The 24,604-nt window shown below is 50.2% G+C and overlaps 1 protein-coding gene and 1 long non-coding RNA gene across 2 annotated transcripts in view; both read left to right on the plus strand.

Moving 5' to 3' along the window:
* snta1 (syntrophin, alpha 1) overlaps nucleotides 1–24,604 on the plus strand; it is a 989,140-nt gene that overhangs the window by 523,990 nt on the left and 440,546 nt on the right. The window lies entirely within an intron of this gene.
* LOC140428666 (uncharacterized) overlaps nucleotides 1–24,604 on the plus strand; it is a 172,277-nt gene that overhangs the window by 14,413 nt on the left and 133,260 nt on the right. The window lies entirely within an intron of this gene.

The raw sequence follows: 24,604 nt of genomic DNA on the forward strand, positions 1-24,604 counted from the left end.
AGGCCACATTTGGAATACTGCGTGCAGTTCTGGTCGCCACATTACCAGAAGGATGTGGATGCTTTAGAGAGGGTGCAGAGGAGGTTCACCAGGATGTTGCCTGGTATGGAGGGTGCTAGCTATGAAGAAAGGTTGAGTAGATTAGGATTGTTTTCGTTGGAAAGACGGAGGTTGAGGGGGGACCTGATTGAGGTCTACAAAATTATGAGAGGTATGGACAGGGTGGATAGCAACAAGCTTTTTCCAAGAGTGGGGGTGTCAATTACAAGGGGGTCACGATTTCAAGGTGAGAGGGGGAAAGTTTAAGGGAGATGTGCGTGGAAAGTTTTTTATGCAGAGGGTGGTGGGTGCCTGGAACGCTTTGCCAGCGGAGGTGGTAGAGGCGGGCACGACAGCATCATTTAAGATGCATCTAGACAGATATATGAACGGGTGGGGAACAGAGGGAAGTAGATCCTTGGAAAATAGAAGACAGGTTTAGATAAAGGATCTGGATCGGCGCAGGCTGGGAGGGCCGAAGGGCCTGTTCCTGTGCTGTAATTTTCTTTGTTCTCTTTGTTCTTTGTTCTCTGGTCACCACACTATAGGAAGGGTGTAGTGCGGAATTCTCCAGTCTGCCAGCTACGTTTTCCTGGGCGATGAGGCCTTGCCGGCAGTGGCCACCCTACGCCTCCAGGAACCCCGTGGTTGTGAGTGAGCTGCCGGTCCAATGGAGAATCCTGCCCATGATCTCACTAGAGAGGGTGCAGAGGAGATTCTCCAGGGTGTTGCCTGGGCTGGAGTGTTTCGGCTGGTTAGGCTGGGGTTGTCTTCCTTGGAGCAGAGAAGGCTGAGGGGGGGCATGATCGAGGTGTACGAAACTATGAGGGACTTAGATACGGTGGACAGGAAGGAACGTTTGTCCTTAGTAGCGGTGTCAATAACCAGGGGCATGGATTTAAGGTTCGGGGCAGGAGATTCAGACGGAATTTTAAGGAAAGATTTTTTTCGCCCAGAGGGCGTTGGGAATCTGGAACTCGCTGTTTGAACCCTCACATTTAAGAAGGATTAAAATGAGCACTTGACATGTCATAGCATACAAAGCGACCAACCAAATGCTGGAAAATGGGATTAGGATAGATAGGTGCTAGGTGGCCATGTGGCCACGATGGGCCGAATGGGCTCCATTTGTGATGTCAAGCTCTATGATTCTATGACGCTGACTTAACCGAATTTGCCAATTGACTTTAACTAGCTCAGCTTTCATATTCTCACAATCACCCTCATTAAAGTTAAATGGGGTTCGATTCTCCGCTCCCCCAGACCCGGGCATCTCGGCAACGCGCAGTTCACTGCCCCCCCATCCCCCCATCAATGGGATTTCTCATTGAAGCCACCCCACACCCCCGGGTAACCTGCGAGCAGGACTGCGCCCGAGGATCCAAACATTTCCATCATTGTGTTGGGTGTTCTGTACTCAGATCCACATTCACCCGGAGTGTCCAGACTCTGATATAATAATAATAACCTTTTATTCTCACAAGTATGAAGTTACTGTTCGGGGAAGCTGGTACGGGAATTGAACCCGCGCTGCTGGCCTTGTTCTGCATCACAAACCAGCTGTCTAGCCCACTGAGCTAAACCAGCCCTATATACAACAGGTATCAGACTGCTCTGAATGTGGGTGAGTGTTGTTGTGGCTGCACTCACCTAATTGAATGGGAAATATTCAGTTCTATGCTGACCAGGGTCCAGAGATGACACAATATGCAGACTCCGCCATGTTCTTCTTGGCGTTACTCTGTTGATATGGATGTCCAGTTAAGCTTCGGGACATTCGGGACTGGCAGGATGTTGACGCGGAGGGAGTTGACAATTGATGATGCTGTTGAAGGACAAGGGAAAATGGCTGGGCCTGCATTTACAATAAAAATGACCTGACATTAATGCAGCACGAATGTTGCCTATCACGGGCGAAATTCTCCCGAAACAGCGCGATGTCCGCCGACTGGCGCCCAAAACGGCGCCAATCAGACGGGCATCGCGCCGCCCCAAAGGTGCGGAATGCTCTGCATCTTTGAGGGCCGAGCCCCAACATTGAGGGGCTAGGTCGGCGCCGGACGAATTTCCGCCCAGCCAGCTGGCGGAAAAGGCCTTTGGTGCCCCGCCAGCTGGAGCGGAAATGACATCTCCGGGCGGCGCATGCGCGGGAGCATCAGCGGCCACTCACGGCATTCCCGCACACGCGCAGTGGAGAGAGTCTCTTCTGCCTCCGCCATGGTGGAGACCGTGGCGGAGGCGGAAGGGAAAGAGTGCCCCCACGGCACAGGCCCGCCTGCGGATCGGTGGGCCCCGATCGCGGGCCTGGCCACCGTGGGGGCACCCCCCGGGGCCAGCTTGCCCCGCGCCCCCCCCAGGACCCCGGAGCCTGCCCGCGCCGCCTTGTCCCGCCGGTAAGGTTGGTGGTTTAATTTACGCCGGCGGGACAGGCATTTTAGCGGCGGGACTCCGGCCAATCCGGGCCGGAGAATCGAGCGGGGGGGCCGGCCAACCGGCGCGATACCCGCCCCCGCCGAATCTCCAGTGCCGGAGACTTTGGCAACCGGCAGGGGCGGGATTCACGCCAGCCCCCGGCGATTCTCCGACCCGGCGGGGTGTCGGAGAATCTCGCCCAATAAAGTTTAAAATTCTAATAAGTGAGTGGATGTTTTCTCTGGTGTGGCGTGGATTGTTTCATTCTCAGAGTTGTTTATGGACCTGAACACCATGGAGATGACTGATCAGTCTCACCCCTGACTGTAGGATATTTGAACAAAGCATAGTTCCCTGACAACCTCCTGATATCCTGGGACAATGTTGATTCACTGCTAACTCCCCCAACCATTTTGATCATCTCCATTTACCCGAAGCTTGGACTGCCAGTTGAAATTTTGGTGACATTGACCATCGTGGCATTAGAAAGATGGATGAAGTTTGTTGCATATGGGTGTGTTTTGAGTTTGAGACTCTCGGTGGTGATAAGGACGGTGCACTCTGGGTGATTTGTTCTCTGTAACCTGGAAACACCAGTGGCCGCTGTAGATCTGGGAATACATCTGAAATCAACAATCCGGGTTGAGTATCTTGCCCTCCATGGACTGGGATGTCAGCGCAGACTGGATTTTCCAGAGAGGCTTCAAGAAGGTACAGTTCAAATTCATGGGATTACCAACATTTCTTTTGAACTACCTGTAAATAAAACAGGCTTGAAAAATAACAAAAAGACAAACGTCTTTCTGAAATGGAATTTCCAAAACAATGACATCATTAGTACATTTGAAATGAAGGACACTAATACTCACTTATTAGAATTTTAAACTTTATTGTCTTTCCTAACTTTTTATATTAGTTCAGACTGTCTGATCAGAAAAACAATGAGTGGATTGTCCAGCAGGTGGATGGTACACACACCCTTCCCCTATTCAGCATTGATTAGCTTGCTGTCTGAAAATCAATTGTATTCTTTTCATCGACAACTCAATAGTGGTGAGGACCAAGTGAGGAGCAGGTGAGGACCAAGTAAGGACCAGGTGAGGACGAGATGAGGACCAGGTTAAGACCAGGTGAGGACCAGGTGAGGAACAGGTGAGGAACAGGTGAGGAGCAGGTGAGGAACAGGTGAGGACCAGGTGAGGAGCAGGTGAGGAGCAGGTGAGGACCAGGTAAAGACCAGGTGAGGACCAGGTGAAGAGCAGGTGAGGAGCAGGTGAGGAGCAGGTGAGGAGCAGGTGAGGACCAGGTGAGGACCAGGTGAGAAGGAGGTGAGGAACAGGTGAGGACTAGGTGAGGACCAAGTGAGGACCAGGTGAAGAGCAGGTGAGGAGCAGGTGAGGAGCAGGTGAGGACAAAGTAAGGAGCATGTGAGGACCAGGTGAGGACCAGGTGAGGATCAGATTTACCTCTGGTCCACAGGTGGTGATAGATGAAGAAATTTTACAGGATAGGTGGTGCTGCCCCTTATTATCCTCGTCGGCAGGTGGTACCTTTAGCCTGGGTGTCACTATGTGTGTTTTCACTTTAGCAACCATGCAGAGGTGTTAATGCAGCAACATAGCAAGTTCAAACACACGCACGGCTGCCACAGTGAGAGGTCCCACCTCCACAGAATATAGAGTATTTTGCCCAATGCTCAATAACAACAACCTTTTGAATTTCTGTAGCACTCAAGTTGAGGAGACAATGGGCTTGATTCTCCGCTGCCTGCCACTGGTAGTGGGGCTCCCGATGTGGCAGAGAATCGGGCGCCAGGTTAAAGATGCAATTGGCGCTGGGCTCTGGCCCTTGGGTGGAATTTGGAGGCAACCCCCTTCAGGAGTTACCCCCTTGGCTCACGGCGAAGTCCACCACGCCAAGGCCACGTTTGTCCATGCCTGCTGTAATCCGCGCCCATATGATTCCCGGGCCGAGGACAGGGCGCCAGGGCATCTGCAGCGGGATTCTCCAAAAATGGGGCTATGTCTCCACGCATCATGAAGGATCCCCCCACCCCCCACCAGAGCGGCCATGGACTGAATCCGCAGCTGCCACCGGCCGTTCCCAACAGTCAAAACATGGTTAGAACCACGCCATCGGGAACTCCGCCAGCTTACGTCGGTGAATCGCTGCGGGGGCCTCTGTCAATGGCCCCCGACCCGCGCCGCGTAGACCGCGCGCGCGAGATTCCCGGCGATTCTCCGGGAACCAAAAAATCATGGGAGCGGCGTCGGACCGGATTTTGGAGTAAACGCGCATTCTCCGCCCCCGCGCCGATCGCGATTTCGCCGCTGAGGCTCGGAGAATCCAACTCCTGGTGCCTGGCCCACGAAATGGATGCAAATGGATCCAAAGATGTGCAGGTCAGGTGGATTGGACATGATAAATTGCCCCCTAGTGTCCAAAGGTTAGGTGGGGTTATTGGGATAGGGCAGGGGAATGGGCCTAGGCAGGGGGCTCTTTCAGAGGGTTGGTGCAGACTCAGTGGGCCGAATGGCCTCCTTCTGCACTGTAGGGATTCTATGATTCTATAGGTTCGAACTTCCTCACCTGTGAAGCTCCAGATTATAACTGCGAACAGAGTCCGTGTCACAGGGTGCAGCGAAAGCACAGGACGGTTTGAAGTAATACCGTCAGCTGGTGCCTATTATTTAATAGAAAGGCTGCAGGCTCTGCATCTTCATCAGTCACATCATTAGGATGTGAGGCCATAGCAACTGGACAGAACCACGGACCAGAAATGTGACTGGCTGACATGACGCACACGTAGATGGAGATAAACAAAGCACTTTAGTCTTGAAATGGATGTAAATGGCTGAATGATAGAAGAGTTCTGACTAATTGAAGTGCTGTATGTACATGGTGATGTACTGCAGAACACTCCACATCGTAACAAATCGCTTTAACTATTGCTCCTGCATTTTTAGATCTATTTAAATCTTTGTAGGGGAACATACAAGATTTTTGCGAGATACTAAATACAAAGTGCACCAAATTCCATTGACAATATTGTGAATAGACTTTACGATGTAACTTTAACCTTAAGATTACTAATGCTATTGCTCTTCATTTGTAGTCATGTTGTGTTCTGTTGCTTCTTCCTGTAATTGTAACAGCTTTTATACAAACAACCACATTTCACCAGCTCGCAAGTCCAAATTCACACTGCAGGAAAACATTTAATATTTGAAAGAAATTTTAATAATTTATCATTAATGTGAGAAGCTTCAACATGATTAAACTTCATAAAGGCCCTAATAGCACATCCAAATTAAAGCAAGGTCTTTGTTGTGTCAATTAGTTGATTAACTATCAGATGCTCTGTGAGTTGAAGCAATTTGATCTGTTTTTAAAAGGGATTTCTTTAATGAAGTACAGGGAATAGAGAATGAGAGAATTTCAATTAAATATTGGCATTCATTGAATGACAGTATATATTAGATATTAAAGCTTTTAGTCTAATTACATGCATTTTCATTAAGGGATGTATTTAACAAGAGGATTCTCCAGTTGTCTACCAGCCAACAGTGCATCATCTGGTGGTGCTGTGTTCGACAGTCTTTTTGGAGAATTGTTGTGCTTATTGATGCAAGTCTTGTCTATCACAGAGCTCAATGCAAAGAAAAAAATCCATCCATTCAATTTCACAATGTGTCCAAAATTCCTCTTTTAATGAAAAATATCCAAATTTTTCATTTTCTGTGTAGTCATTAAAAAAATCATTATAACAGGTTGTTTTGAAAAGTGCAATTTCACAGGGTATCATTTCATTAGCAAATCAAGAAATGCAGAGACGGTTATGCATTTTTCTGCTTTTATCATAGATCATAGATCATAGAATTTACAGTGCAGAAGGAGGCCATTCGGCCCATCAAGTCTGCACCGGCTCTTGGAAAGAGCACCCTACCCAAGGTCCACACCTCCACCCTATCCCCATAACCCAGTAACCCCACCCAACACTAAGGCCAATTTTGGACATTAAGGGCAATTTATCATGGCCAATCCACCTAACCTTTACATCTTTGGACTGTGGGAGGAAACCGGAGCACCCGGAGGAAACCCACGCACACACGGGGAGGATGTGCAGACTCCGCACAGACAGTGACCCAAGCCGGAATCGAACCTGATAGTTAATCAACTAATTGATCTGATAGTTAATCAACTAATCGATCACAACTTTCACTCCAAGTATGTTTCAGCGTCACCCCCAAAAGAGCAGCTTCCATTGCGCCCCTACACACACCATCTGTCACCTAACACAAGATTGACAACTTGGTGTTCTAGAGCTATCAATAACATTCTAGAGTTATCAATAACATTCTAGAGCTATCAATAACATTCTAGAGCTATCAGTAACATTCTAGAGCTATCAATAACATTCTAGAGTTATCAATCACATTCTAGAGCTATCAGTAGCATTCTAGAGCTATCAATAACATTCTAGAGCTATCAATAACATTCTAGAGCTATCAGTAACATTCTAGAGCTATCAATAATATTCTAGAGCTATCAGTAACATTCTAGAGTTATCAGCAACGTTCTAGAGCTATCAATAACATTCTAGAGCTATCAAAAACATTCTCGAGCTATGAATAACATTCTAGAGCTATCAATAACATTCTAGAGTTATCAATAACATTCTAGAGCTATCAATAATATTCTAGAGCTATCAGTAACATTCTAGAGCTATCAATAATATTCTAGAGCTATCAGTAACATTCTAGAGTTATCAGTAACGTTCTAGAGCTATCAATAACATTCTAGAGCTATCAATAAAATTCTCGAGCTATGAATAACATTCTAGAGCTATCAGTAACATTCTAGAGCTATCAATAACATTCTAGAGTTATCAATAACATTCTAGAGCTATCAATAACATTCTAGAGCTATCATTAACATTCTAGCGCTATCAGTAACATTTTAGAGCTATCAGTAACATTCTCGAGTTATCAGTTACATTCTAGAGCTATCAATAACATTCAAGAGTTATCAATAACATTCTAGAGCTATCAATAACATTCTAGAGCTATCATGCCTTGCCCCAAGTGCTATGAATGAATAAAGAAAACCACTCAAATTATGGATTCATCAAAATGATGCCAGGGTTGGGACCTTGTAGATGGTACACACTGCTGCCTCTGTGCACCAGACGTGGAAGGAGTAAATGTTTAAGGTGGTGGATGGGGCACCAATCAAGTGGGCTACTTTGTCCTGGATGGTGTTGAGCTTCTTGAGTGTTGTTGGAGCGGCTCTCATCCAGGCAAGTGGAGAGTATTCCATCACACTCCTGACTTGTGCCTTGTAGATGGTGGACAGGCTTTGGAGGGTCAGGAAGTGAGTTACTTGCAACAGGAATCCCAGCCTCGGATCTGCTCTGGTAGCCACAGTATGTATAAGGTTGGTCCAGTTCAGTTTCTGGTTAGTGTGTGAATTCCACAATATTGATGTTGGGAGATTCAGTGCTGGCAATGTCAAGAGGAGGTGGTTAGAGTCTCTCTTGTTGGACACGGTCATTATCTGGCACATCCCATTGACTGGGCAGCTGGTGTGGGTCAGATTGGTGCCAACAGCACCTGTTCTGGCTGGTAAGGTTCAGGACCTGCGGCCTTGCCCTAGCCGTGGTGGAGAGGGTGATTCTCTGGGTCAGACCCACCTTCAGGCAGACACCTCAAGAGGAAGTGAGTGAGTACTGAGTATTAAAATCTTATAGAATTTATAATTTCGCCATGAGAAGATTTTAAAAACCAGACAGTTGTAATGAGTGATTATCTCAGAAATTCCACCCGGCCCTTGCCACGATGCAGAGAGTGAATGACGTGCATGGGTGCGGTTTAACTATGACACCTGGAAAGATGGCCAGAAGAGGTAATGGCAGGTGGATCTTCGACCGCGCTGCCACGGATACGCCGTGCGTCAGACTCATGCATAAATAATGAGCTGAAAAGCAGACAATTGCGTGTGTAAACCCGCCTCCTTGGCTGGTGGGAAACGCATTTCGTCACCAGAAATTTCACCCAGAGAGTCAGTGCTGAGATTGTGAGCCTGAGATAGTAACGAAAGCTCAGTAAGTGCATAAACAACCAATAGAGCAGGAAGCCTGGGTCTTTATAATAATCTTCATTAATGTCACAAGTAGGCTTACATTAACACTGCAACAAAGTTCCTGTGAAAATCCCCTAGTCGCAACATTCCAGCACCTGTTCAGGTACACAGAGGGAGAATTCAAAATGTCCAAAGGGAGAATTTAGAATGTCCAAGTACGTCTTTCGGGACTTGTGAGAGGAAACCGGAACACCTGGAGGAAACCCACGCAGACACGGGGAGAACGTGCAGACTCCGCACAGACAGTGGGCCAAACCGGGAATTTAACCCGGGTCACTGGCGCTGTGAAGCAACAGTGCTAACCACTGTACTACCTTTTGCTCATTCGAATTCAGCTCATTCGCACAATTAGCCCCAATAATCCTGCTGAGACAGAATCTCGATGAGAATAGTCGCATCTATTGTTTAAGCAACAACACAAACATCATTATAATAGCAATGGGGGAATGTTCAAACTTAATTATAACTCTTACTTATTCGTTTTCTAAAGAAGGCCACATTCTTCAAAATCTTCAAACAGGACAGTGCGAATGAGCTCGGACAATAGCTGGGATCGTTGATGGTAATGATCGAGGGAAATTAATAACATGGTAAATAAAACCTGTCAATTATATTAAAATGATAGAAATAAGATACATGAAACTGAAAATAAGTAAATAACATTAATTAAAATTAGAACACAGAGCAGCCCATTGCAGGTTCAACAGGAAGCGATTGCCTAATAAACTGTGGATTATTGGTAAGAATGCAGATCCCTTGATCTCAATGCCCAAAGCAAGGAATCCTGAATTCTGGCTAATTGTGCCAGCATTGTAACATTGCAGCTTTATTTCAAGAGATTTAGAAAGGATCAAGTTTCATCTGCTGAGGTTAACCCCCTTCAAGGCAGACTGCAGCAATGTGTAAGGACTTCCCAGTACAACCACAATACCCTCCCTCGGAGCAAACTCTTTCTTGTTTGCTAAGTCTAACTGAAGTCAAACTTTGAATTCCCAATAGCAGGTGTCATAGCATATGACATCACCAAGATTAAAAAAGAGTAGGAGATAATCAATCCATTCCATGTGCACAATATGGGACTTGAAAATGAAATTATTCCCTGCATTTGCCTTCTATGTGAAGTTGACCAGGTAACCTGCAAGATCGCCGAAGCTAACTTGCTGTATTCCACATATCACACTTCCTTGACTACAACAGAACATAAAAAGAGAGATTTTCCACTTCATTGATCCTGATACAAAGACCAAATAGGTCAGGCTGTGCTAGATATCTTTGTCTCCTCATTGGCTACAGGTGAGGTCCCTGAAGATTGGAGAATGGCCTCCGTTGTTCCTTTGATTAAGAAGGGCAGTAGGGATAATTCTGGAAATTATAGGTCAGTGAGACTTACATCAGTGGTAGGGAAATTATTGGTAAAGATTCTTAGGGACTCACATTTGGATCAAATAGACTTATTAGCGAGAGGCAGCATGGTTTTGTGAAGGGGAGGTCGTGTCTCACTACTTGATCAAGGTTTTTGCGGAAGTGATGAAGATGATTGATGCAGGTAGGGCAGTGGATGTTGTCTACAAGGACTTCAGTAAGGCCTTTGGCAAGGTCCCTCATGGCAGACTGGTACAGAAAGTAAAGTCACACGGGATCAGAGATGAGCTAGCAAGATGGATACAGAACTGGCAAGGTCATAGAAGACAGAGGGTAGCAGTAGAAGGAAGCTTTTCTGAATGGAAGGTTATGAGTAGTGGTGTTCCGCAGGGATCAGTGCTGGGACCTTTTCTGTCTGCAGTATATATAAATCATTTGGAGGAAAATGTAACTGGTCTGATTAATAAGTTTGCAGACGACACAAAGATTGGTGGAACTGCGGATAGCGATGAGGACTGTCAGAAGATACAACAGGATTTAGATCGTTTGGAGACTTGGGCGGAGAAATGGCAGATGGAGTTTAATCCGGACAAATGTGAGGTAATGCATTTTTGCAAATCTAATACGGATGGGAAATATACAGTAAATGTCAGAATCCTGAGGAATATTGACTGGCGGAGAGACCTGGGCATACAGGTCCACCGATCAGTGAAAGTGACAACACAGGTGGAGAAGGTAGTCAAGAAGGCATACGGCATGCTTGCCTTCATTGGCCGGGGCATTGAGTATAAGAATTGGCAAGTCATGTTGCAGCTGTACAGAACCTTAGTTAGGCCACACTTGGAGTATAGTGTTCAATTCTGGTCGCCACACTACCAGAAGGATGTGGAGGCTTTGGAGAGGGTGCAGAAGAGATTTACCAGAATGTTGCCTGGTATGGAGGGTATTAGCTATGAGGAGCGGTTGAATAAACTCGGTTTGTTCTCACTGGAACGACGGAGGTTGAGGGGAGACCTGATAGAGGTCTACAAAATTATGAGGGGCATAGACAGAGTGGATAGTCAGAGGCTTTTTCCCAGGGTAGAGGGGTCAATTACTAGGGGGCATAGGTTTAAGGTGAGAGGGGCAAGGTTTAGAGGAGATGTACGAGGCAAGTTTTTCACACAGAGGGTAGTGGGTGCCTGGAACTCGCTACCGGAGGAGGTGGTGGAAGCAGATATGAGAATGACGTTTAAGGGGCATCTTGATGAATACATGAAAAGAATGGGAATAGAGGGATACGGGCCCTGGAAGTGCAGAAGGTTTTGATTCAGACGGGCAGCATGGTCGGCACGGGCTTGGAGGGCCGAAGGGCCTGTTCCAGCGCTGTACTTTCACCTTTTCTGAAGTTTACTGCGGGTGTCCAACAGGAGAATTGAGTGGAAAATATTTCCTGTAGAATGTTAAATCTTTGTCACTGTTTCTATCCTTTAATTCCCTCCCTATTTTTGACTGTCATTTATTTCCTGTGCAGAGGGTTTCATTGAGAGTTAACTGAGTGATATTGGGGCATTCTGCTATTCAAACAGTTTCTTTTAATCTCTGGTTAGGGGTGAGAGGTGTTAATCATCGACTCATATCCTCTCGTTTTCTCATTATGATTTAACTTTAAATAACATGCTTACATGTGTATTATCTTTGTGCTGATGGCTGATTTCTGGAAAGTCCCCATGCCGATATGTACAACATGAAGACAGTAATCTGCAAGGGAGGAGTTACGTCATTGCAGAGATAAAGGGGATATCCTGTAGCCTTTTCGAAAAAAGGACATGTTCGACAACTGGGATTGCAACCATCAGCCAAAATCTAACCCTAATCCTACCCTTAATCCGTATCCATGAGCGACATGGCGGACTCGGACTGCGGACGCAGCTTCGAAATGTAGGCCACCCTGGTCAGCCGCGCACCCGAAGATCCGGCCGGCCCTATCTCTCCCCCGGCCGCCCATTAGGCCCCCCCCCCCCCCCGTGACCAATCCCCCCGCCCCCCCCGGTGTCCAATCGCCCCGCCCCCCACCAGGGTGGCCGTGGACTGAGTCCGCAGCCGCCACGCGAGCATCCTGACCGACCATAGCAGGTTAGTTCCACGCCGTCGGGAACCTGGCCGGTCGGGAGCGGAGGATCACTGGGGGGCCTCTGACAGTGGGCCTCCCAGCCGTGCGGAGTACTGCAGGAGGCTAGCAGGGGTGTGGCGACTAGGGGCTTTTCACGTTAACTTCATTGAAGCCTACTTGTGACAATAAGCGATTATTATTATTATTACATGCCGATTTGCGGGGTCCGGACAATCACTGGACCATCGCCGGGTCCAATTTCGGTGCCAAATTGGATTCTCCGCCCCCACGCTAACCGCAATTTGGGCTCAGGGCTGCGGGGAATCCATCCTGAGATGTTGAAAGACTGAAAATTCAGCCATAAACCTAACCCTAAAATTAATCTTAATCCTAATTCTAACACTGCTCCTAATCCTAAACCTAACCTCAACCTTAATTTGCGCGGGTTGGAGAATCGCCGGGGGCTGGCGTGAATCCCGCCCCCGCCGGTTGCCGAATTCTACGGCACCGGATATTCGGCGGGGGTGGGAATCGCGCCGCGCCGGTTGGCGGGCCCCCCCCCCGCGATTCTCCGGCCCGGATGGGCCGAAGTCCCGCTGCTAGAATGCCTGTCCCGCCGGTGTAGATTAAAGCACCTACCTTACCGGCGGGACAAGGCGGCGTGGGCGGGCTCCGGGGTCCTGGGGGGGGGCCCGGGGGGTGCCCCCATGGTGGCCTGGCCCGTGATCGGGGCCCACCGATCCGCGGGCGGGCCTGTGCCGTGGCGGCACTCTTTTCCTTCCGCCTTCGCCACGGTCTCCACCATGGCGGAGGCAGAAGAGACTCCCTCCACTGCGCATGCGCGGGAATGCCGTGAGCGGCCGCTAATGCTCCTGCGCATGCGGCGCCCGGCAATGTCATTTCCGCGCCAGCTGGCAGGGCACTTCCGCCAGCTGGCGGGGCAGAAATCAGTCCGGCGTGGGCCTAGCCCCTCAAGGTTAGGGCTCGGCCCCCCAAGATGCGGAGGATTCCTCACCTTTGGGGCGGCGCGATGCCCGACTGATTTGCGCCGTTTTTGGCACCGTTCGGCGGACATCGCGCCGATACCAGAGAATTTTGCCCCCTATCTCTAATCCTAACCCAAAACCTAATCCTAACACTAACCTTAACCCTCATCCTAACCCCAATCCTAATCTTAATTATATTGTTGTTCGAGCTGCTATTGCTCACAACCTACTGTTGTAACTGGGTCATCGTGGCAGATATTGACTGTTTTACTCTTGGCAAACAGTCTGGCTGGAGGCAAAGATCCTGGGCGTCATTCTCCGACCCCCCGCCGGGTCGGAGAATGGCCGTTGGCCGCCGTGAAACCCGCCCCCGCCCCTGCCGAAGTCTCCGGTACCGGAGATTGGGCGGGGGCGGGAATCGGGCCGCGCCAGTTGGCGGGACCCCCCGCTCAATTCTCCGGCCCGGATGGGCCGAAGTCTCGCCCAGAAATTGCCTGTCCCGCCGGCGTAAATCAAACCTGGTATTTACCGGCGGGACCAGGCGGCGTGGGCGGGCTCCGGGGTCCTGGGGGGGGCGCGGGGCGATCTGACCCCGGGGGTGCCCCCACAGTCGCCTCGCCCGCAATCGGGGCCCACTGATCCGCGGGCGGGCCTGTGCCATGGGGGCACTCTTTCCCTTCCGCCTCCGCCACGGCCTCCACCATGGCGGAGGCGGAAGAGACTCTCCCCACTGTGCATGCGCGGGAAACTTTCAGCGGCCGCTGACGCTCCCGCGCATGCGCCGCATTTCCGCGCCAGCTGGCTGGGCAACAAACGCCATTTCCGCCAGCTGGCGGGGCGAAATCCCTCCGGCGTCGGCCTAGCCCCTCAATGTTGGGGCTAGGCCGCCAAAGATGCGGAGCATTCCGCACCTTTGGGCCGGCGCGATGCCCATCTGATTGGCGCCGTTTTTGGCGCCAGTCGGCGGACATCGCGCCGTTGGGGGAGAATTTCGCCCCCTTTTTCAAATTAACCTTCATTTACAAACTCAACTATTTACAGGATTACGAAGTCCGAGGACGGATTCACTGCTCATCTCAGATTCGCCTCATCTTCTCCTGTGTGTTATCAATACCCAGCTCCACACGAACCTGCGTGTAAACTTAAAGCTCATGGGATTGGGGGTAGTGGATTGAGGTGGATAGAAAACTGGTTGGCCGACAGGAAACAAAGAGTAGGAATTAACGGGTCTATTTCAAATTGGCAGACAGTGACTAGTGGGGTAACGCAGGGATCGGTGCTGGGACCCCAGCTATTCACAATATATGTTAATGATTTAGATGAGGGAACTAAATCTCGGGCGGGACTCTCTGACCCCCCCCGCCGGGTCGGAGAATCGGAGAATCGCCGGGGGTCGGCGTGAATCCTGCCCCCGCCGACCGCTGAATTCTCCGGCACTGGAGATTCGGCAGGGGCGGGAATCGCGCCGCGCCGAACGGCGGGCCCCCCCCTTGCGATTCTCCAGCCCACAATGGGCCGAAGTCCCGCTGCTTCTATGCCAACCCCGCCGGCGTAAATTGAACCAGGTCCCTTACCGGCGGGACCTGGCGGTGCGGGCGGGGTCCGGGGTCCTGGGGGGGGGGGCACGGGGTGATCTGGCCCTGGGAGGTGCCCCCACGGTGGCCTGGCCCGCGATCAGGGCCCACCGATCCGCGGGCGGGCCTGTGCCGTGGGGGCACTCTTTCCCTACGTGCCGACCATCAGCCTCCGCCATGGCCAACGCGTAGGTGAACCCCCCCCCCCCTGCGCAAGCATGGGGATGACGTCAGCAGCCGCTGACGCTCCCGCGCATGTGCAGACTCACGCCGGCCGGCGGGGCACCAACCACTCCGGGGCGGGCCTAGCCCCTGACGGTGCGGAGGATTCTGCACCTTTGGGGCGGCCCGACGCCGGAGTGGTTCACGCCGCTCCGTCCCGCCGGGACCCCCCACCCTGCCGGGTCGGGGAGAATCCCACCCGTAATATCTCCAAATTTGCAGATGACACCAAGTTGGGTGGGAGGGTGAGCTGTGAGGAGGATGCAGAGATGCTTCAGCGGGATTTGGACAGGCTGAGGGAGTGGGCACATGCACGGCAGATGCAGTATAATGTGGACAAATGTGAGGTTATCCACTTTGGTAGCAAAAACGAGAAGGCAGACTATTATCTGAATGGTTGTAAATTGGGAGAGGGGAGAGTGCAGCGGGACCTGGGTGTCCTTGTGCACCATTCGCTGAAGGTAAGCATGCAGGTGCAGCAGGCGGTAAAGAAGGCTAATGGTATGTTGGCCTTCATTGCGAGAGGTTTCGAGTATAGGAGCAGGGATGTGTTGCTGCAATTGTACAGGGCCTTGGTGAGGCCACACCTGGAGTATTGTGGGCAGTTTTAGTCTCCTTCTCTGAGGAAGGATGTTCTTGCTCCAGAGGGAGAGCAGCGAAGGTTTACCAGAATGATACCTGGGATGCCGGGACTGATGTATGAGGAGAGATCGAGTCGGTTAGGATTGTATTCGCTGGAGTTCAGAAGAATGAGGGGGAATCTCACAGAAACCTATAAAATTCGAACAGGACTGGACAGGGTCGATGCAGGAAGGATGTTCCCGGTGGTGGGGGTGTCCAGAACCAGGGGGCACAGACTGAGGATACAGGGGAGACCAATTAGGACAGAGATGAGGAGAAATTTCTTCACCCAGAGAGTGGTCGGCCTGTGGAATTCGCTACCACAGGAAGTAGTTGAGCCTCACCGTTTTTGAGACTAAGTGCCGATGCCGGTGTGGGAACTGTGGCGTTTTACAACACCAAAATCAGTGCCGAATCCTCACTGATCCTGCGACCGGTGAGGAGCTAGCAGCTGTGGCGAGTAGAACTCCCGGCTCCCAGAAAATAAATGGCTGGAGAATGGCCGGGTCTGTGGTCGCGCATGTGCACGGCGATGACCTGCAGCGGTCGCGCAGTAAAACATGGCGCCGGCCATGCGCAGACCTCACCTGCCAAATCGTGCCCCCCCAGCCATCTCCTGGCCACCCCACACCAGTCCCCCCAGCCTTTGCGGGCGCCCCCCGGCTAGCAGTAAGTCTCCCGGCCGCCTGTGGCGGTGCTGTTCACAGTCCGCAGCCGCCACGCCGGGTTCCGGCACGGCAGAGACCACACGTCAGCCGCGCGGTCAGGACCAGGCTATTGAGCTGGATGATCAGCCAGGCGGAGCAGGCTCGAAGGGCCGAATGGCCTCTGCCTGCTCCTATTTTCTATGTTTCTCTGCTCAATAGCCATTGTCAGGTAGTGTTAGAGTTGACCCTTTACTCGCTTTTTGGAATTCCCTGGGCTAATTCTCCGCTGACAGTGTGGGGCTGCCCTGTAATCGGAAAGCCCGTTGACCAGCCGGCAAAATGCAGAATCCCGCTGGCGTGCTGAACCAGCGATCCGGCGCAGCGAGATGGAGAATCCCCCCCCTGTATTTCGACAGTTGTTGCTGGAAGGTTCATTTTGGGGACCCATGCCACATTTTACACAAAGGTCCACAGAAAGAAAAGGGTATTCAACCCATCTATAAGAGTCTGGCATAGTACATGTGTGATTTTTCCATTCTGGGCTCCGTCCCACCATGTCTGAAGTATTGAAACATCAGTCGTGTAAAGTCCTGGCAGCAAATAGCCTTGCTGAGGGTGTCTGTGGGTTGCACAATTGGGCCTATAAGATAGTGCGCCAAATTCACAGCATTATAACATTTTGATTTCTGTTCAGAGAGTTTCTAGTTCATTGCTGTGATAAAAGAGGGTGGACTAGGAATTCTTATGGCTGCGCCTCATCTACTCTCTATAAAGTTTTTAAAAATAAATTTAGAGTACCCAATTCATTTTTTTGGCCAATCCATCTCCACTGCACATCTTTGGGTTGTGGGGGCGAAACCCACGCAGACACGGGGAGAATGTGCAAACTCCACACGGACAGTGACCCAGAGCCGGAATCGAACCTGGGACCTCGGTGCCGTGAGGCAGCAGTGCTAGCCACTGTGCCACCGTGCTGCCCAGCTTCTGTATAAAGTTGCCCCATCCCAGCACCTGTATTTATTGTGTGAGTCAATCTGCCACGTCAGAGGAGATTTGTTTCGGTCACGTTCCTCGAGCTGGCGCGTTTCTCGAAGGGAACCTTCAGGCAACTTGTAACAACGATTACACGACAGCACTAAATCGTTCCACCGCTCAGCCCTTCCAACTGGCAACACTGCTTAAAATCTCGGCTGGCAGTCAGCTGTGCACCAGTGCAGCAAGCAAGTGGGCCTGGATTCTCCGATTCTGCGGCTAAGTGCCGACGACGGCGTGGGAACTGTGGCGTTTTAGAACGCAAAAATCGGCGCGAACCCTCACCGATTGTGGTACCGACCGGTGAGGGGCTAGCAGCGTCGCCGCGTAGAACACCCGGCTTCCAGGGCAAAAACGGCCATAGAATGGCCGGGTGCGCGGCTGTGCAGGCGCACGGCGATGACCTGTAGCGGTCGCACCGTACAACATGGCGCCGGCCACGCGCAGACCCGGCATGCCGGATAGTGCCCCCCTAGCCACCCCCGGACAAACCCCCACCCGTCCCCCTAGCCTTCGCTGAAGCCTGTCCGGCCAGAGGCACAGCTCCCCCCCCCCGCCCCGACAATGGCGCCGCTGGACACAGTCCGCAGCTGCCACGCTGAGTCCACGAGAACTGGGAGCACGCGTGATCTGTGCCGTCGGCAGCTCGGTCCATCGGGGGCGGAGCATCGGGGGAGGGTCTTCAGGTAACGTCCTGAGGCTGTCCCAACAGCGTGCGGCGTGCGCCGCGATGACGCTGTTTTGGAGGGCGCGGAGCGTCCGAAAACAGGCGCCACCCCCAATTCGGTCGTAAAAAGGGATTTTCCGCCTGCTCGCCGATCACGAAATGGCCGTTGGCAAGTGCACGATCCCACCTGGTGGTTTTTGCATCAGGTACATCACATTCCTTGGGGCATCAGTTCAACAGGTGACTGAAGATTGGCCGTGAGCAGTACTTACACAGATTATCGACCATTCAGCCTGGCCACCAGCTCGCAACAGACTCAGAGCTCCACAGTCCTTTGGAGAGAATGACTAACAAGGCAGTTCTCCTTGTTTTCAGTTCACGTTCCTGGGTGCCTTCTCCACCTTGCCCCTCGCCTGAGGTGTGGTGACCCTCGGGTTAAATCACCATCAGTCAGCTCTCCCCCCTCAAAGCCTATGATCACCTGGGGCTGTGGCGACCTTACTTTCCCCACCTTCGTGTGCAGGCTCTCAGAGAGTTCACATTTTTGTGTTCCTGTGTCACTGACACTGTGCTGGTTCTCCAGGGTTCCACTATAATTCCAGGAGGACAATGATGACCCCCCCTGGTCCCCACCCAGACATGAGGCAGAATGTTTGCTTTCATTGTTTCTGCATTTCCCAGAGATTCTGCTCTGCCAGGAGAGTTGTTTGTGGAGATGCGTGTCCTTTTACTCAATTACCCATCCCTGGCCGAGCAGGGAACAGTTGACAGATATTAAACCCCATCTGAAACTTTATAAAAACTGAAACAATATCCGTGCCCATATTTAGCCAGTGACCTTTAAGTGGCTGCTATCATGTTTCAAGTTCTTATCAGATATATTTTCATACTTAACATAAAAGTCAACTCCAAGGGAGAACTCTTGCTCTCACTGACCTGAGACATGACTTTGTCAGTAAAGTAATCATGAATGGTGATGAAGAACAGACCTTTTGCTGTTACTAATGTAGGATTCCCCCATGTTCCTCAATTCTTCTGAGAACGATTAATATCAGTTACATCAGACACTTCCGTAACAGACTGAATTACTAAAGAGGTTTATTCTTGGGCAATGATGGTCAGATGTAGGCAGCTGTTGATGTCCACTCAGATAGCACATTACTTTGGTATTAGTTCATGAAAGAGTTAAACAGTTGCGTTGATTGGTAAGAATGAGCTGCCTTTCACAATCTCACGACAACTGGGGCTTTTACAACCAACTTTTTGAAGTTGCTGTAGTAATGTGGCCACAGCAAAATCCCACACACCCCAATGAGATAAATCAGTAGACAATCTAACCCCATGATGTTGATTGAGGGATCAATATTGTCAGGCCACCAGGGGAATTCATATTTTCCTCTTTAGATACTGTCACCCGTTCGGTTATCTTCACCCGAGAGGGCAGAAGTGATCTCATGTCCTCTGCATGTCAGCAGGAGTCGGTTTTAGTGAAATGGTGGATGCAGGTGGTCACTGTACAATAAGAAACGCCTGTTGGAAAGTCTGAACTTTTCGCCTGCAATTCTGAGGCTGAATGATGATTATGTTGGTTTAGAATTGCCAGGAAGTGTTAAAGTAGCCACTTGCTGGGTTAGTATTCACGCACTGATTGGATGCAGCCCCTGAATATCACTAAAGGAGTTCCTCTGGGCAGTGTCCTGGGCCCAGCCATCTTTATCTGTTTCATCAGAGGCCTCCAGATGGCCAGAAAGGGGGATGTTCTTTGATGAATGTACAATGTTCAGCACCATTTGCTACTCCTCAGAAACTGAATTAATCCTTGCCCACATTCAACAAGACCTGGACAACAGGCTTGGGCTGGTCAGTGGCAAACATTATTTGTGCCGTGTAAGTGCCAGATAATGACCACCTCCACTTGCTTTAAGACAGTTTGTGGACCCGACTGCCTTGACCCACTTATCTCATCACCTTCAGGGTCATCACCTAAAAGAGCAACAACCTTCTCTGGAGTTTGATCAAGTTTTGTTTCCATTAGCTATTCAGGAAATCAGGACGTTCTGCTGCGCGCACACCTGCGAGTTGACATGACTGACGGTTCACGATGATCTTCTCTTCCCCTTTACTGAGAAAACATTAACATCTTGCAAGATCTGCAGCAGCTACAATTTCCTCCCCACTAGTTGGCGAGCTCCCAACCAGGAGTGTTACTGCAGCACCAAACCCGCTCACAAAATGTTTAGCACGCTGAACCCATAATTACAGTCCGTTTCAAAAACTTCAGTGGGTCCGTTCTAAGATCATGGGCGGGATTCTGCAATAATGGGTCCCCACCCCGGCGGGAAAACTGCCGCCAATCACTCCGGCGTCAACAGCCCCCGAAAGTGAGGAATTCTCCAATTTCTAGGGGGCTAGGTTGACGCCGGAGTGATTGGCGCCGCTCCAGCCGACGGCGAAGGGCCAGTGTGATGTCGCGCATGCGCGGGTTCTCCGGCGTATTTCCGCGCGTGTGCAGACCGGCCGGCGTATTTCCGCGTCTGCGTGGGAGTTCCCTTCTCCGCGCCGGATCCCGGGCAATATGGCGGAGGAGGGAAGGAGAATCATAGAACATAGAACATAGAACATAGAACATAGAACGATACAGCGCAGTACAGGCCCTTCGGCCCACGATGTTGCACCGACATGGGAAGTCAAAAAACAAAAGCCATCTAACCTACACTATGCCATTATCATCCATATGCTTATCCAATAAACTTTTAAATGCCCTCAATGTTGGCGAGTTCACTACTGTAGCAGGTAGGGCATTCCACGGCCTCACTACTCTTTGCGTAAAGAACCTACCTCTGACCTCTGTCCTATATCTATTACCCCTCAGTTTAAAGCTATGTCCCCTCGTGCCAGCCATTTCCATCCGCGGGAGAAGGCTCTCACTGTCCACCCTATCTAACCCCCTGATCATTTTGTATGCCTCTATTAAGTCTCCTCTTAACCTTCTTCTCTATAACGAAAACAACCTCAAGTCCATCAGCCTTTCCTCATAAGATTTTCCCTCCATACCAGGCAACATCCTAGTAAATCTCCTCTGCACCCTCCCCAAAGCCTCCACGTCCTTCCTATAATGCGGTGACCAGAACTGTACGCAATACTCCAAATGCGGCCGTACCAGAGTTTTGTACAGCTGCAACATGACCTCCTGACTCCGGAACTCAATCCCTCTACCAATAAAGGCCAACACTCCATAGGCCTTCTTCACAACCCTATCAACCTGGGTGGCAACTTTCAGGGATCTATGTACATGGACACCTAGATCCCTCTGCTCATCCACACTTCCAAGAACTTTACCATTAGCCAAATATTCCGCATTCCTGTTATTCCTTCCAAAGTGAATCACCTCACACTTCTCTACATTAAACTCCATTTGCCACCTCTCAGCCCAGCTCTGCAGCTTATCTATGTCCCTCTGTAACCTGCTACATCCTTCCGCACTGTCGACAACACCACCGACTTTAGTGTCGTCTGCAAATTTACTCACCCACCCTTCTGCGCCCTCCTCTAGGTCATTGATAAAAATGACAAACAGCAACGGCCCCAGAACAGGTCCTTGTGGTACGCCACTTGTAACTGAACTCCATTCTGAACATTTCCCATCAACCACCACCCTCTGTCTTCTTTCAGCTAGCCAATTTCTGATCCACATCTCTAAATCACCCTCAATCCCCAGCCTCCGTATTTTCTGCAATAGCCTACCGTGGGGAACCTTATCAAACGCTTTACTGAAATCCATATACACCACATCAACTGCTCTACCCCCGTCTACCTGTTCAGTCACCTTCTCAAAGAACTCGATAAGGTTTGTGAGGCATGACCTACCCTTCACAAAGCCATGCTGACTATCCCTAATCATATTATTCCTATCTAGATGATTATAAATCTTGTCTCTTATAATTCCCTCCAAGACTTTACTCACAACAGACGTGAGGCTCACCGGTCTATAGTTGCCGGGGTTGTCTCTGCTCCCCTTCTTGAACAAAGGGACCACATTTGCTATCCTCCAGTCCTCTGGCACTATTCCTGTAGCCAATGATGACATAAAAATCAAAGCCAAAGGCCCAGCAATCTCTTCCCTGGCTTCCCAGAGAATCCTAGGATAAATCCCATCAGGCCCCGGGGACTTATCTATTTTCAGCCTGTCCAGAATTGCCAACACCTCTTCCCTACGTACCTCAATGCCATCTATTCTAATAGCCTGGGTCTCAGCATTCTCCTCCACAACATTATCTTTCTCCTGAGTGAATACTGACGAAAAATATTTGTTTAGTATCTTGCCTATCTCTTCAGACTCCACACACAACTTCCCATCCATGTCCTTGACTGGCCCTACTCTTACCCTAGTCATTCTTTTATTCCTGACATACCTATAGAAAGCTTTTGGGTTTTCCTTGATCCTACCTGCCAAATACTTCTCATGTCCCCTCCTTGCTCGTCTTAGCTCTCTCTTTAGATCCTTCCTCGCTACCTTGTAACTATCAAGCGCCCCAACTGAAACTTCACTCCTCATCTTCACATAGGCCTCCTTCTTCCTCTTAACAAGAGATTCCACTTCTTTGGTAAACCACGGTTCCCTCGCTCAACGCCTTCCTCCCTGCCTGACCGGTACGTACTTATCAAGAACACGCAGTAGCTGTTCCTTAAACCAGCTCCACATATCCAGTGTGCCCAACACTTGCAGCGTACTTCTCCAACCTATCCCCCCCAAGTCATGTCTAATGGCATCATAATTGCCCTTCCCCCAGCTATAACTCTTGCCCTGCGGTGTATACTTATCCCTTTCCGTCACTAACGTAAAGGTCACCGAATTGTGGTCACTGTCCCCAAAGTGCTCTCCTACCTCCAAATCCAACACCTGGCCTGGTTCATTACCCAAAACCAAATCCAACGTGGCCTCGCCTCTTGTTGGCCTGTCAACATATTGTGTCAGGAAACCCTCCTGCACACATTGTACAAAAAACGACCCATCTAATGTACTCGAACTATATCTTTTCCAGTCAATATTTGGAAAGTTAAAGTCTCCTATTATAACTACCCTGTTACTTTCGCTCTTATCCAGAATCATCTTCGCCATCCTTTCCTCTACATCCCTAGAACTATTTGGATGCCTATAGAAAACTCCCAACAGGGTGACCTCTCCTTTCCTGTTTCTAACCTCAGCCCATACTACCTCGGAAGAAGAATCCTCATCTAGCATCCTCTCCGCCACCGTAATACTGTTTTTGACTAGCAGCGCCACACCTCCCCCTCTTTTGCCTCCTTCTCTGAGCTTACTAAAACACCTAAACCCCGGAACCTGCAACAACCATTCCTGTCTCCGAAATGGCCACAACATCGAAGTCCCAGGTACCAACCCATGCTGCCAGTTCCCCTACCTTATTTCATATACTCCTGGCATTGAAGTAGACACACTTCAAACCATCTACCTGAACACTGGCCCCCTCCTGCGAAGTCAATTCTGTGCTCCTGACCTCTATACTCTCAATCTTTCGTACCTTAAAACTACAATCCAGGTTCCCATGCCCCTGCTGTATTAGTTTAAACCCCCCCAAAGAGCACTAACAAATCTCCCCCCCAGGATATTTGTGCCCCTCAGGTTCAGATGTAGACCATCCTGTCTGTAGAGGTCCCACCTTCCCCAGAAAGAGCCCCAGTTAACCAGAAATCTGAATCCCTCCCGCCTGCACCATCCCTGTAGCCACGTGTTTAAATGCTCTCTCTCCCTATTCCTCATCTCACTATCACGTGGCACGGGCAACAACCCAGAGATAACAACTCTGTTTGTTCTCGTTCTGAGTTTCCATCCTAGCTCCCTGAAAGCCTGCCTGACATCCTTGTCCCCTTTCCTACCTATGTCGTTAGTGCCAATGTGGACCACGACTTGGGGCTGCTCCCCCTCCCCCTAAGGACCCGGAAAACACGATCCGAGACATCACGTACCCTTGCACCTGGGAGGCAACATACCAAACGTGAGTCTCTCTCGCTCCCACAAAATCTCCTATCTGTGCCCCTGACTATCGAGTCCCCAATTACTAATGCTCTGCTCCTCTCCCCCCTTCCCTTCTGAGCAACAGGGACAGACTCCGTGCCAGAGGCCCGTACCCCATTGCTTACCCCTGGTAAGTCCCCCCCCCACAAGTATCCAAAGCGGTATACTTGTTACTCAGGGGAACGACCGCAGGGGATCCCTGCACTGACTGCTTCTTCCCAGTCCCTCTTACAGTTACCCATCTATATCCAATCTTTGGTGTTACTAATTCCCTGAAGCTGCTATCTATGACCCCCTCTGCCTCCCGAATGATCCGACGTTCATCCAACTCCAGCTCCAGTTCCCTAACTCGGTCTTGGAGGAGCTGGAGATGGCTGCACTTCCTGCAGGTAAAATCAGCAGGGACACTAACGGCATCCCTCACCTCAAACATCCTGCAGGAGGAACATTGCACTCCCTTCCCTGCCATCCCTCTAACTTTCTACCAAGATCTGGTTAATAAATAAATAATTTTTTTAAAAAATAATTATAATATGGCACTTACCTCACACCAATGGGTTTTATTATTAGGTTAGAGGAGGAGGGCGGGTGGGAGACACTACACGTGTAGTGTCTCGGGTTTCCTCTCCACCAGAATTTATTGGTTGGGGGGGAAGTCCGCGGGTCGAACTTCCAGTTCCCGCCTTATATTACAAAAAAAATAGAAAATAAAACAGAAAAGAAGAACAGAAAAGGGACCAGGGGCATCATTCTCCGACCCCCCGCCGGGTCGGAG

This window comes from Scyliorhinus torazame, chromosome 8 (assembly GCF_047496885.1).
Source record: "Scyliorhinus torazame isolate Kashiwa2021f chromosome 8, sScyTor2.1, whole genome shotgun sequence".
NCBI classification, from domain to species: Eukaryota; Metazoa; Chordata; class Chondrichthyes; order Carcharhiniformes; family Scyliorhinidae; genus Scyliorhinus; species Scyliorhinus torazame.